This window comes from Podarcis cretensis (assembly GCF_951804945.1).
Source record: "Podarcis cretensis genome assembly, chromosome: 3".
Classification (NCBI taxonomy): domain Eukaryota; kingdom Metazoa; phylum Chordata; class Lepidosauria; order Squamata; family Lacertidae; genus Podarcis; species Podarcis cretensis.
In genome coordinates this window covers 82,817,895-82,830,931 of record NC_137172.1, presented here as the reverse complement: position 1 = coordinate 82,830,931, position 13,037 = coordinate 82,817,895, and positions in this window count along the sequence as shown.

Below are 13,037 nucleotides of genomic sequence, written 5' to 3'. Positions count from 1 at the left end.
CCTTTATTAAAAGAATGGGAGTTTGTATATTCCACCGAAAGTGCTCTTCTTCTAGAATTTTGAAAACTGCAAAGTGATTCCATTATTATTTTGAGGTGTTTCTGACTTTTGTATCTCTACCATCACATATGTCAAATAGCAAGTTGGCTTGTCAATTTTCAGCTGTGCTTAATGCAGCCTCTCAACTAATCTCCACGTAGGATGTCATTTGAAGACCCATGGCATGATGCAAAAAATGGAAACTCCAATTCAGCCTGTAAGATCTTCCAAGTCCATAGTCTAGGGGTAGAGTATATGCTTCACATGCAGAAGGACTTGGGCAGAATCCTGGGAACTTTCTGGTCAGGCTGGTAAAGGTCCCTGTCAGAAAACCCTGTAGAGCCACGCCCAGTCAGACCACTGGTGGTCCATCAAGTCCAGAATTGTCTACAATGGGCTAATGCTCTGACTCTTGTGATAGCTTTCTAGCTGCCGAAGAATTTTTGTTTGCCTGGGACGTGATTCAGGGACATGATTCTAGTAGGGAACATGATTCATAAATCCATCTCTGAAGGCAGATTGAGAATTTTGCCCACTTACCTTAACTAATTTGTGTGTGTGACGGGGGGGGGGGGGGCGCGGGCAGCACAAATAATACTGTGCCACAATTCTGACAGTGGGGGGGGGGGAAGTATCTGATTTCTGAAAGCACCACAGGAGTAATTTCTTATACCTGTTCTTGCATATTTGTACTTCTCCACTCTCTAAGTGGTAAAATAAGTTGCTGCTGACTATTTTTTTAAAAATAGCATTTTATGCCTGAAACATTTGCTAGACCAGACTGCTCCATTGACATTTTTTAAAAGTGTCACAGCACCACCAGTGCTTAAATGTAATGTGCTACAGTGAGGTATTTAGACCAGAGTTTATTGACTTGAAAGAACTCTTAAGTTGAAAATCTTTTTAAAAGCATCTTTGGGTGAGTTCTTTCTGCATAAGAAGTGTTACCTAAAACACCTCAGCCAGCATGGCCAATGGTTAGGGATGATGTAGTCCTTCAGTTTTTCTCAATGGCTCAATCCCATATAGGATATAGAGACCTGTGCAACTAGTTCCATATACTCAAAGAAGCTTTTGAATTTTGGTTTCTCAGAGAAAAGTCAAAGGACAAACACTTTTTTATCTGAGGAGACTTACCAAAGCAACTTGTAATATGCATGTACAGTGGTGCCTCGCAAGACAAAAAGAATCCGTTCCGCGATTCTCTTCGTCTAGCGGTTTTTTCGTCTTGCGAAGCAACCCTATTAGCGGCTTAGCGGCTTAGCGGCTTAGCGGCTAAGCGGCTATTAGCGGCTTAGCGGCTTAGAAAAAGGGAGAAAAAAGCGAAAAAAATCGCAAGACTCGCAAGACGAAAACGTCTTGCGAAGCAAGCCCATAGGGAAATTCGTCTTGCGAAGCGCCTCGAAAAACAGAAAACCCTTTCGTCTAGCGGGTTTTTCGTCTTGCGAGGCATTCGTCTTGCGGGGCACCACTGTACCTGCACTTGCGAGTAATAAATTCCTCTAGCTATGCTCAAATCTTTGAGAATTCTGAAGCAGCTATTTATAACCAGCCCATAAGTGATTTTATATGGGGGGATAGCCTTTCAGTCTAATGCCAGGTGGTTGCTGCACTGACAGTAAATGCTCAGAACAGGCTCTTCTGACTAAGTACAGAACCAATGACAATCCAAAGTCACTGGAAGGATGTTGTGGCATGCCAGAGCAAATATTTATTGTCAGACATAGATAAGAGCTAGCAAACAGTACATGTAGTTCCTTCTTTGAACAGACCTTGCAATGCTATGTCAGTATTAAGTCTGGATTATTATTCAAAGTCAATACATTAAAATAATGGTTTTATTTTAAGGATGTGTAACACAACTACCAAAAAAACAAACAACCCCAATGTGGTTATCTAACTACTATTTGGAGTCTGTTTCCAACATTGTGTTTTGTGGATGTGTACAACTATAAAGTGATATGTGTGACCAAAATTGCTTATTTTAAATACTTATATCCTGCCTTTCCTTCTGCAGTTCAAGGCAGTTAAATCATAAAGCGAAAACCAATAAAACATATGAAAACAACAACAGAAATAGCAGCCAGGAAATAAAAACAACAACAGGAAAGTACCATAAGAGACAGAAGGATCACATACCAAATACGGGAAGGCCTGTACTGTAACGCTACATATATTCACATCCATCTCTATCCTATATATATCTAAGCAAGCAAGAGGCATTATCAGAGTTCAAGGACACATTTCAGCCATGCAAAAACACTCAAGGAGAGGTGCAAGGCAGGGCCAATGAGGGGTCTGGCCTGAGGAAAGGGGTGTGTGGCTAGGAATAGGGTGACAACTTGGGAAGAGTCCACACAGAGGCTTGGAAGTCTGCATTCCTCCTGAGGCTTCCCCATTCCTGCTTGAAAGGTCAAAGGTCTTCGTGAACAGGAAAGTCTTCATGCAATAGCAGAAGGTTGACCAGGGAGGGGAAATAAACTCCCCCCAGGTAGAAACAGGAAAAGCCCCCAACGCCTTCTCCCTTATTCCAGCTGAACACTGGTTTCAAAACAACAGGAGGCGGCCTCCGTTTCAAGTGTTTCAAAGTTAGCACATGCATCATCCAGCTACATTGTTTCAGTGAACCGGAATTGGCCAGAGCTCCCTGGAAAGTGTGCATTTGGTGTCAATTAAGGATTTGCTGTGTAATAAATGAAACAGCTCCTGTATACAAGCTGTTACTGAAGACATTCCAAAATACAGTATTATTTGCCCTTGACCTTCGTCATTTTTATCTGGCTCATGTACCTCGTCCGCCTCCACATTCACTGGAAATGGGACCCAAGTGCCAAATTTGGTCCGATCTTAATAAGGCCAAAGTATGCATAATGCATGGCTGACTTTGATATTGTTCTGTTATCTGCATACATAACGTATTCCAAAACTGCAAGAGCAAAATCTCAAAAGAGTCATAGAGCAGATTTAATAGATTAGCAACTTGCTTGTTTTTCTTAACCCAATTATTTGCAGGAAATGCCCCCTTCCCTTCAAAATTCTAAGACAAATCATCAAGTGTCAAAAACCAAAACAGTGATCACCCAGCTTGCAAAATGCTAAATAAATAGAGAAGGAGCTAATCACTTCTCAGGGGTCAAATAAAACAAAATGGGGATGGCTTAAAATGGCACAACTCTTGTTTAACAACTTTTTATAGTTTGAGAAGTCCAAGGTCTTAGTTACATTTCTTCAACAACAAAAACAAAACACACACGGATGCACACCATGTCCTTTGGTGTTAATGTAATCTGTTGCATACAGATTGGTGAGGCGGTTTTGTTTTTCGACAGCCTTCTTGTATTTTATTCATGTCTAAGCCCTGTTCAGGTCACAAATTTCAAGCAGTTGTCATTAAAAAATCCCTTTCTGTGATCCAAGCTTGACTTGAAGCATCTTCAAATTGTCAGTGTGCCCAGAATCTGTTCTTTTCAAGCCAGAGTGATAAATAATGTACCTAGACAGTGGTAGACTAGTATTTCCTCAGCCTGCAGAAGATCTCAGGTTCATGCCCAGGCAAGGCTGGGAGAGAACTGTGTCTGAAATCCTGGAGAGTCACTGCCAATTAGTACGGACAATGCTGAGCTAGATGGACCCAATGGTTTGACTCAGTACACAACAGCTTCTTATGTAGAGCAAGCCTTATGTTGGCTTTCCACCCCCTCATTTTGATACAGCTTTCATGGCTGCAATTCTGTGCCCCTCTGGGACTCGCTCCCATGTAAACGTGCATCAGACTGCACTGCATGCAATTTTAGAACAATTTCCAGAAAAATGTTGTGGTCTCCAGCATGTTTGTAGACCAAGTATCATTTCCAATCATAGCTGCCACAAGTACTGCCAAAGCAGAAGTAGGCAGCATGAGACCACATTTCCTAGGAATAGTCCTATGTTGACTTATCAAAATTCTTCCCCAAGTATGAATCAGCTTATCTCTCTGCCCTTGGACAAAGCCAAGAATAGCTTGGCTTCAGACCCCTAAGCAGCTGAAATGTCTGCCAGAGGCAACAAGTGCACACAAGTGGGAATACTGGTGTCACTGGTCTGCTTCCTCGTTTCTTTCCTTCTAAACTTATTTTGAGAAGATAAGCAATGAGTCAAATTCAGGGTGTTATTAATGGCTTATCAAACCCTAACCAACTTAGGGCCTTAGCTTTATAACTGGGCAGATTGATATGAGAAGGATATCAATCCCATATCAATTCACCCCCTCTGGTTGTACCAGAGCCCAATGATATCTGCATCTAGGGGAATTCCTAAAGAGGAAAGTCCCCTTGAAAACATCCCCAAACGAAACCCAGTGAGGATGAGCATGCTCAGTGGGAACAGACTACTGAGTGTGTTGTTTTGAGGTAGGGCGATGGAAATCCAGGGGAGAGAGAGAATGGAATGGGGCATTGTAGAATAGCACCACTACAAGCTGCAAGAGTTTGCTGCAGGTCTCACATGTCAAGAAAAACATATAATGAACTTGTATGTACCCATGTGACCTGGGAAGGAGGAGAGAGAGAATGGATCATGAAGGCACACCCAGGAGACCCAGGTGGTGTTACAGCACAATCCTAAACTTGTCTACTCTGAAGTAAGTCCTATTTTATTCAATGGGGCTCCCTTCCAGGTAAGCGGTATTAGGATTGTGGCCTTGGCCTGAGTTTCATCTAATTAGGTCCAGTCTACTCAATACTCCCTACCAGCAGAAAATGCCAGCAGACCACTCACCTCACCCAGTTTGTTTACGTAAGTATTAAGTAGCTAATGTAGGGTACATCTGCGCGTAGAAAGAAAGAGGCATCATCAAGCCACGAGAAAGCTTTTCATAATGCTTTAATGAAATGCTTCCTCAGTTTAAGTGTTTATCCTGTCTCCTCTTCTTCTTTTAAATTAGATCATTTAAGACAAAAATACCACTTCCAAATACATGGGGGAAAGACAGAAGAACTGAATAAACTGGCACCTAGAGAAAATGGTTTCCCAGCAACAGCAATCATATGGAGGCACTGATAGCTAGAGACATGCCATAATCTTACTTCAGAGTCGCTCAATACCTCAAGGTACGTCCAGTCGTATTCTAGTCTATTAATATGACAGCGTTAACATCCATGAAGTTGATGAGATGGCTTCTAATAGCACACCTCCTAGCACCAACTTGCATGAGTCAGCTGGAAATATTGCTCCTGGGGACGCCTCTTCTACTGATCCGAGGGCTAGCAAAACCTCCACCATTTCACAGACTAAAAACTGGGGCAGTGTTATGTACTGAGCTGAATCCTAGAACAATAGGATCCAGAATGCAGCAGTCTGATTGGTCCGCAGGAGCTACCCAGTCCAGCTCCAGGTGGCAGGAGCAGCCAATCTTGGAATCTTGAAAGACCTACATTGGCTGCTAGTTTCCGAGCACAATTCAAAGTGTTGGTGCTGACCTTTAAAGCCCTAAAAAAAACCCAGCCAGGTGGGCGGGGTATAAATAATAATAAAATTAGTAGTAGTAGTAGTAGTAGTAGTAGTAATGTGATTAATGACCACAGTAGTAAGCCACTGCACATCTGGAATTAGGTAGCAGATAATTCATCCCTCAGAATGTTCCACTTCTAGGGAGGCTTGAGGCCTGCCTTTTCTCTTTTTACCCCATTCAATGACAGAAAATTCATTTCTGCTAAGCTACAGCCAATACCAGCTCCCAGAAAAACACTGCTTGAATGGTATATGTTTGCAAACACATTTTCCATATTCACAATGTAAGGTGTATCACTAAAACAACAACACTATAATGAACATTACGCTGTCAATTGCTGTTATTTCCCTTCCTACACTCTCTCATTTTTGGATTGCTATCCAAACATACCTTTTCATATTACTTGAGGCAGACACCCTGTCTTCCGGTCTAGCTCATCAAGATGACAACAGAATGAAGAGCTAAGCTTATATATCATATTATGCAACTGAACTGCGCACCATTTTGAAATGCTTACACAATCAATATTGCCAATTGTCATAACAAGCCTTTTGCTTATCACCCACTATGGTAGCAAGTCCTTTTTACAGCCTTATGTAAACTAGCAACATGCCTGGAAACATTAACTGGAGGCTTAACAAGGAAGTTTATGACTGGCTGTTTCGCTCTAGTTCCTCAGCTTTTGTTGATAAGAAGGCATCATCATTCATTCATCTTTGAGGTTTTTTGTTCTTTCTGCTTGGCACTCACTAAAACAACATTCAATCAGACCATGAATATACATGTTCTATATATAGCTCAAAAACTACGGCACTTAACCAGGGATGGGCAAACCAGTTGATTTCAGTTTCTCTCGGTATCTCATTATTCCAGTCCCCACACTTCAGCTTATGATTTTCATAGAATCATAGAGTTGGAAGAGACCACAAGGGCCATCAAGTCCAACCCCCTGCCAAGCAGGAAACCTGCTTTTAAAGTCCTCCTGAAAATCCATAAGGATATTAGTGCAAATTTCTCCAAATATACACACTTTTTATGCAATTTTGCCTAATATAATGCATTTGTGTATGCTATATCACTAATATATATATACACACTTCAACCTAGTATATGCATATTTGTACTTATTATTGAATGAAGAACTGCATTGCAAAAACCGGAGAAATGGGAATGTTGAAGAATGGCTGTTTTGTTCAGAATTACCTTTCCTACAATTTGATGGAATCATTATGAGTTAATTAGTACTGCAAACACTGACTGAAGGAATTATGGGTTGTTATTTACAGTGCAATATAATTCCCACTTGAATGAATTCCCACCCCTAATTCTATAGATGGGCTCTCTGCCATCTCATATTAATGAGGAAGTAGCTTTAGAAAATTCTGTAGAGAAACGGAATTAACCCTATCTAGATTATGACTGAGCAACTACCCTAGCCTGTGTGGTTATGATTACTATCTGGATTGTTTAATTTTAAGGCTCTTTCAGAAAAGTTTATGTGTTCAGCACATTCTATATAATGGCAGCTACACACAATGAGGAAGATATGCAGAACTACATCAAACAGACGTGGGGGGCAGATTGTGTTATGCACCACACATCAAAGCAAGCAAAAGTTGGATTTTACCATTAAATAGACTTCAACTTTTGTATGTGCAAATAAGGCTTTGAATAACCGTATTTCTTAAGGGGAAAAGCTATTGCATCTCATGAGTCATCCTGAAGTCTTTCGCCTCTAAATATTACCATCTCTCCCTCCTGCTACAATGTTTCAGGTAGCATTACAATGGCATCGCATGGGGAAAAGATTTCTGTGCCCATACATACATGCTAATGAGCACATCTTTTAAATTGTAATGCTCCTCGGGAAAGAACATACAATCACTTCTGGGAGCATATTTTAAAAGTCTTGTTTTTACTTAAAAACTTGAAGAAACAGGCAACTCTTGGACCACCTTGTAAGTACTCATTTGGCCGGTTCTAAAACATAGTGGATTAAAAAGGATTTCCCCTAGAGAAAATCCAGCCAAAAATAGCATGAAACTGACCTGGTTTGGTAAACAAATGAAACTAGTGCTAGATGGAGATGCATTGAACCACACATCTCTAGCTGCATACAAGGTTGGGAAAGACACATATCTTGACATCCTGGAAAGCTTCTGCCAGTTGACATAATAAAATTATGTCTGTCCGAAGCTCAATAGTCCCAGTCAGCATAGCCAGTCATCAGGGCTGATAGTACAATAACACGTGGAGGGCACCAGGTTGGCCCCCTCTGAATTGGACAGTATGTAGCTAAGCTGAGCTTCATCTGACCCTGGTTAAAGCTGTTTCCTCTGCTCACTTTTTCCTTCTGGATAACCCTTACAGTGCAAAAGCCTTCTCACCTGGACAAGTGGAAAAATGAAGGTTCCATTTTCTATTTGGAATACTAGAGTTCACAGGTTATGTTATGTAGTCCTGTTCTTATGAGCTGCTGCTAGCTAAGTATTGACAAACGAAACACATTTTGTTAGCTATGCTTTCAGAAGCATCTTTTTTATTTCAGAAAAAGAATTCACAGGGGTTAGACACATTGGATTACGTTTATCCCTGGTCTGTACCTCCAAATAGAATTATGCCAAGAGAGCATTTATCCCTTCCATTCTCTTTCCACTGTGCTTATATAAATGTTCTTTTTTTCTAATTGTCACAGGAAAATTGTTCTCAAACAATGGGTGGCATCGTATTAAGCATTTTGTCACATGACAGCAATGAATCAAAGCTGGTTCATTAATTATTTTGTTAGTCATTCTAACTAATCCTAAATTGCCATTTTATTTCATAGCTGCCTACCTGTCCTTTAAAAAAGTGCAAATCTTGTTGCAATATTGTATTGTTTTTTAAGTCTCTCACTTCTGTTTATGTGGATTGAAATTTGTCCAGTTTTGTATGGCATAATATGACCTTCCCAAGCAAATGGAATCTTCAGATAGCTTACTTTGAATAGTTACGCACATTAGGCCCCTGTGTATTGTTGATTCATTTGGACAATTATTATACTGCTTAAAGGTAAAGGTAAAGCGACCCCTGACCATTAGGTCCAGTTGTGGCTGACTCTGGGCTGCGGCGCTCATCTCGCTTTATTGGCCATGGGAGCCGTGTACAGCTTCCAGGTCATGTGGCCAGCATGACTAAGCCGCTTCTGGCGAACCAGAGCAGTGCACGGAAACACCGTTTACCTTCCCACCGGAGCGGTAACTATTTATCTACTTGCACGTGCTTTCGAACTGCTAGGTTGGCAGGAGCAGAGACCGAGCAATGGGAGCTCACCCTGTTTCGGGGATTCGAACCGCCGACCTTCTGCTTGGCAAGTCCTAGGCTCTGTGGTTTAACCCACAGCGTCACCCGCATTCATTTTAACAAATATATAAACAATTTACAGCACAGGGCAAAACATCTTAAAACAAGAGACAATAAACATCAGAACATTTTCATGTTAACAGCTAAGCAGAGCATACTCTAGCATAAAAATCAGCTACAAAACTAGGAAAATTCTACATGTAAAAAGATAGTAAACAGTGGGTGTTTTTCAACTTTGTCCTACTCAAAATAGACCCACTGAAAATAATGGATATAACAAACTTAGGTTCATTATTGTCAATGGGTCTATTCAGAGTAGGACTTAGATGACGACCACCCAGTTTAACCAAATGTCCTCAACATTGGGGAATAAGATACTACAAACAAAATAGACTAAAAAGTATAAATTCCACATTTTGGGGGGGGCATCATTCAGAAACTTTAAAACATGATCCAATAGTTTTGAGGTTCCCATTGGCCCACTTCTCAAAATGGGCTGGTGGGTCCATTGCACATCTCATGAACCATCTGCAGAACCATTGTTCCTATCTGACATGAGTTGAAATCTGAAAAACTGAGAATTTGCACTTGGTTAGTGATAGGTTTGGTTTAGTCTCATCATCTCCAGGAATACATACTATCCCACTGGGTCATGGAAAGAAAGTAGCAACCATTCATTTTTTATTTCGAGGGCGTTTTTATCCCTTAGGCTTTAGCAACTGCAGCGCTTTTAGAAAGATTATCTGCTGAAATATTTTTACTGCATTATTCCCATGAGATGAAGTTTCTGACAGGTCTGCAGAATTCAGCCTCTGCTTCAGGAGAGCAGAAGGATTGTTTCCAAAAAAGATTTTAAAAATAAAAATGGAATGCAAGCAGGAAGAATTACCTTCGACAGAAGAATGGAGAATGAAATTAATGAACTACGCAGAATTAGATAAATTAACAGGAAGGGTCCAAAACCGACGAGATCACAAGTTTACCAAGGACTGGAGTAAAGTTGTGGACTATATGAAAAGCATACGTGATACGCAAATAATGTTTGTGGGTTTACAGGAAGCTTTGTGAAGAAGTAATATTAGAAACCCTGTAAAAAAGGGAACAAGGGAATAGGTTTTTTTCTTTTTTAAAATAAAAGGCAATGTTAAATTTAGAATTGCGGATAGAAGATTAGAAAACGGAAGATTCGCGGATGAGCTGAAGGAAGTCAAAAATATGTATTTGTGACAATATTGAAAATGTATGTTTAAATTTTATATTGGAAACTGAATAAAAATAATTTTAAAATAAATAAAAATGGATTTTTCTGGACTATGAAGTTGTATAAAATATCCTCATCCCAAATAGCTCTAGGACACACTCACAGCATATGTATAAAGCACCATGACACCACTTTAAAAAGTCATGGCTTCTCCCTAAGAATTATGGGAGCTGAAGTTTGTTAAGGGTGCTGAGAGTTATTAGGAGACCCCCTAGTCCTCTCCCAGAGCTACAATTCTCAGAGTGGTTTAACAATCAGTCCCTCTTCCCAGTGAACTATGCCCATTGTAGGTCTGCGAAGGGAATTTGTGATTTACAAAACAGGGCCTCACATTGGAGTCTTGAATCACAAAAGTTGACATTCAGTGCTAGTCTTAACTTGAAGTTAATTGTCATGACTAACTTAGGTTCATTAATTTCAATGGGTCTGCAGTGAGAAGGGTTTAGTTGACTATAACCCACAAGTTACACCAAAGTAGTGGGCAAGAGAGGTGCTGGCTCCTTCCTTCTCTCCCCGTGCCAACTCCTCCCCAAAGGCTTATCTCTGATATTGGAGCCAAGCATTTAAAAATAATGGCACTAGAAAGGATCACAGTAGGAGCGCCTTGGTAAGGGAGAAGGTTCAGCACACCCCTCACTCTGCCACCCACCACTTATTTGAGATCAACCCTCCCATTTTGGTGTGAAGTCACCCCTGCCCTCCTCCTTCACAGCAATGCAGGCCTGCCCTCGAACAGGTAGCTCAGTTCTCAGGTAAGTTGTTTTGCTCTCTTCCACCCTGCTGTGTGGAAATTACATGAAGGACCTTGGGAAAGACATTGCCACCACCTGATGTTCCTTCTGAAGCAGCAAACCAAATCAAAGTGTTAACTCAAAGTGTACAAAAGCTAGCGGTGTTCTGGGAAAGTGTCTTCCCTGCAAACTTCAGAGCCTGCCTCTTTCTAGCTGTGTTCCTGTGATGATTAAGAAAGCCATTCAGGTTGTCAGAGCATCAGCAGCATGCGTCCCATCTGATACCTTTGAAGTCCAGCAGGCGCCATCCTCTGAGAAGAAGCCAATCCTTTTCACAAGATAGTGTGCCGCTTTCTGGAAATTATGCCCATTTGTTTATTGTACATAAACTAAACCATGCACCGCTTTTGAGCAGCAGGAAAGTGTGTGCGTCGGTTCAGAAACTGTGATGCTTTCGCACAAACAGGATTCCATGTGCAACATACTACAGCGTAAAGAAGGAACTCCACAACCAGCCACTGGCCTTCACACTCTGCATCTGGAGAAGGTGGGTTGCCAATACCAGGTGCTTCCAGGCAACCTATCCATTTAGCATTCATCCTGATTCATTGGCTGGGATTTTAGATGGTGTTGGCTATTTAAGAAGCCTTCGTCCTGGTTTGATGGTGGAGAAGTTAGGTGATGCTGATGCTTGCCTGCATGTGAGCTGCATACCTCAACCAGTGTGAGCCACAATCCTGCTCCGGCTTTCCTCAAAGGAGCAGCACAGACAGCCACATTGTGATTCTGGAGATTTTTAAGACATTCAGGTTGATTAAACTTGAATGTTTTGACCTTTACATGTTTTTCTCCCAGTGTAGTTGCCAGCTCCTTGACTTCCTTTACAGCTGCTGTTGTCGGTGACAATCATGTCACTCAGAGAGGAAGCCTAAAACACAGCCCATGGGATTTTATCCATTCATTTGCCAATCGACAAATCATGGATTTACAATATCAGCTCACCATCTGTCATGGGCTGTTCTTTCAAATGCTGTTCTCCTTCCCTGGGCTCACATATCATCCTATTCCAATATTGGCCTTGAAGACTCTGCAAAGGTTTCCTTGCTTGTAGAGTGCAATTGGGGACAGAGGGTGCCAATATTTGCTTGCTAAGACAGAGCTCTCTAGAACTGAGACAAGTGTTTTGGCAAAAGTGCAAAGAACACGACAGGCTGTTTCCTAATGTGTACCCCCAGAAAAATCTGCCCAAAGGCTATCCTTAGCTAACTCAGTTGTATTTGTTTTAGATTTTATTGCAGTTCAGGAGAGTGGCATAGTGTGGGGGGCCAGGAGGGCCATGGCCCCAGGTGCAAAATTCTGAGGGGGTGCAACCCGGCGTCCTTACACAAGTGCCAGCTTCCATGGGGATCCCTGCCCTAGCGAAGGCAATAGAACAACTCAGGCCCACAGTGAGCAGGCACAGACAGAGGCAGGCAGGCAAGGGGTGACCCCAGCCTGGCCTGGCCCTCCTCTCCTCAAACAGAGGGGATTCTCCCACCAAGGGCTAAATTGGCTGCTTGGGCTTCCCCCTGCGTGGGCAGGAACTGCAGCATAGAGCGGCCCCGCTTGACTCCGGGGGGTGGGGGGCACTCCAGCAGCATCTGTGGCATCTCACAAAACTGCCTTGATATGATCAATTATGGAAGCAGAATCCACTCTGTGCAGAAACCATGATCGAGAATGGATTTAGGAAAAGTGAGGCAAGATTCCACACAGGAAGCGAATGTGTAGGTAAGTTTACTCAAAAGCCAGAGTGAACTGTATTTAACACATTTATGTACCACCCAGGGCCGTCTTAAGCATATCTGGCGCCGTGGTGCAAAGCTCCCTCCGGCGGGACATCGCCCCCCTTCTTTCCCAGAGTTGTCAACTTTTTTTAGGGAGGATGGCGCTGCCGGCAAGGCTGGAGGAGGAGGGCAGAGGCTGGACGCAGTGCCTCCCGGCTCAGCTGGCAGCTTCGTGCTGCAGTGGCCATGGCAGACAGAGGCTCTGGGCGCGGTGCTGCTTTGGTGGGTATGGCGGAGGTGGGTGAGGGCGGTGAGCTGATGCCGGGAGGCGCTGTGTCCAGCCTCTGCCTCTTCCCTGGTGCCCCGCGCCACTAGCCTCTAAGGGTAAGATGCCCCTGGTATGACCTTTC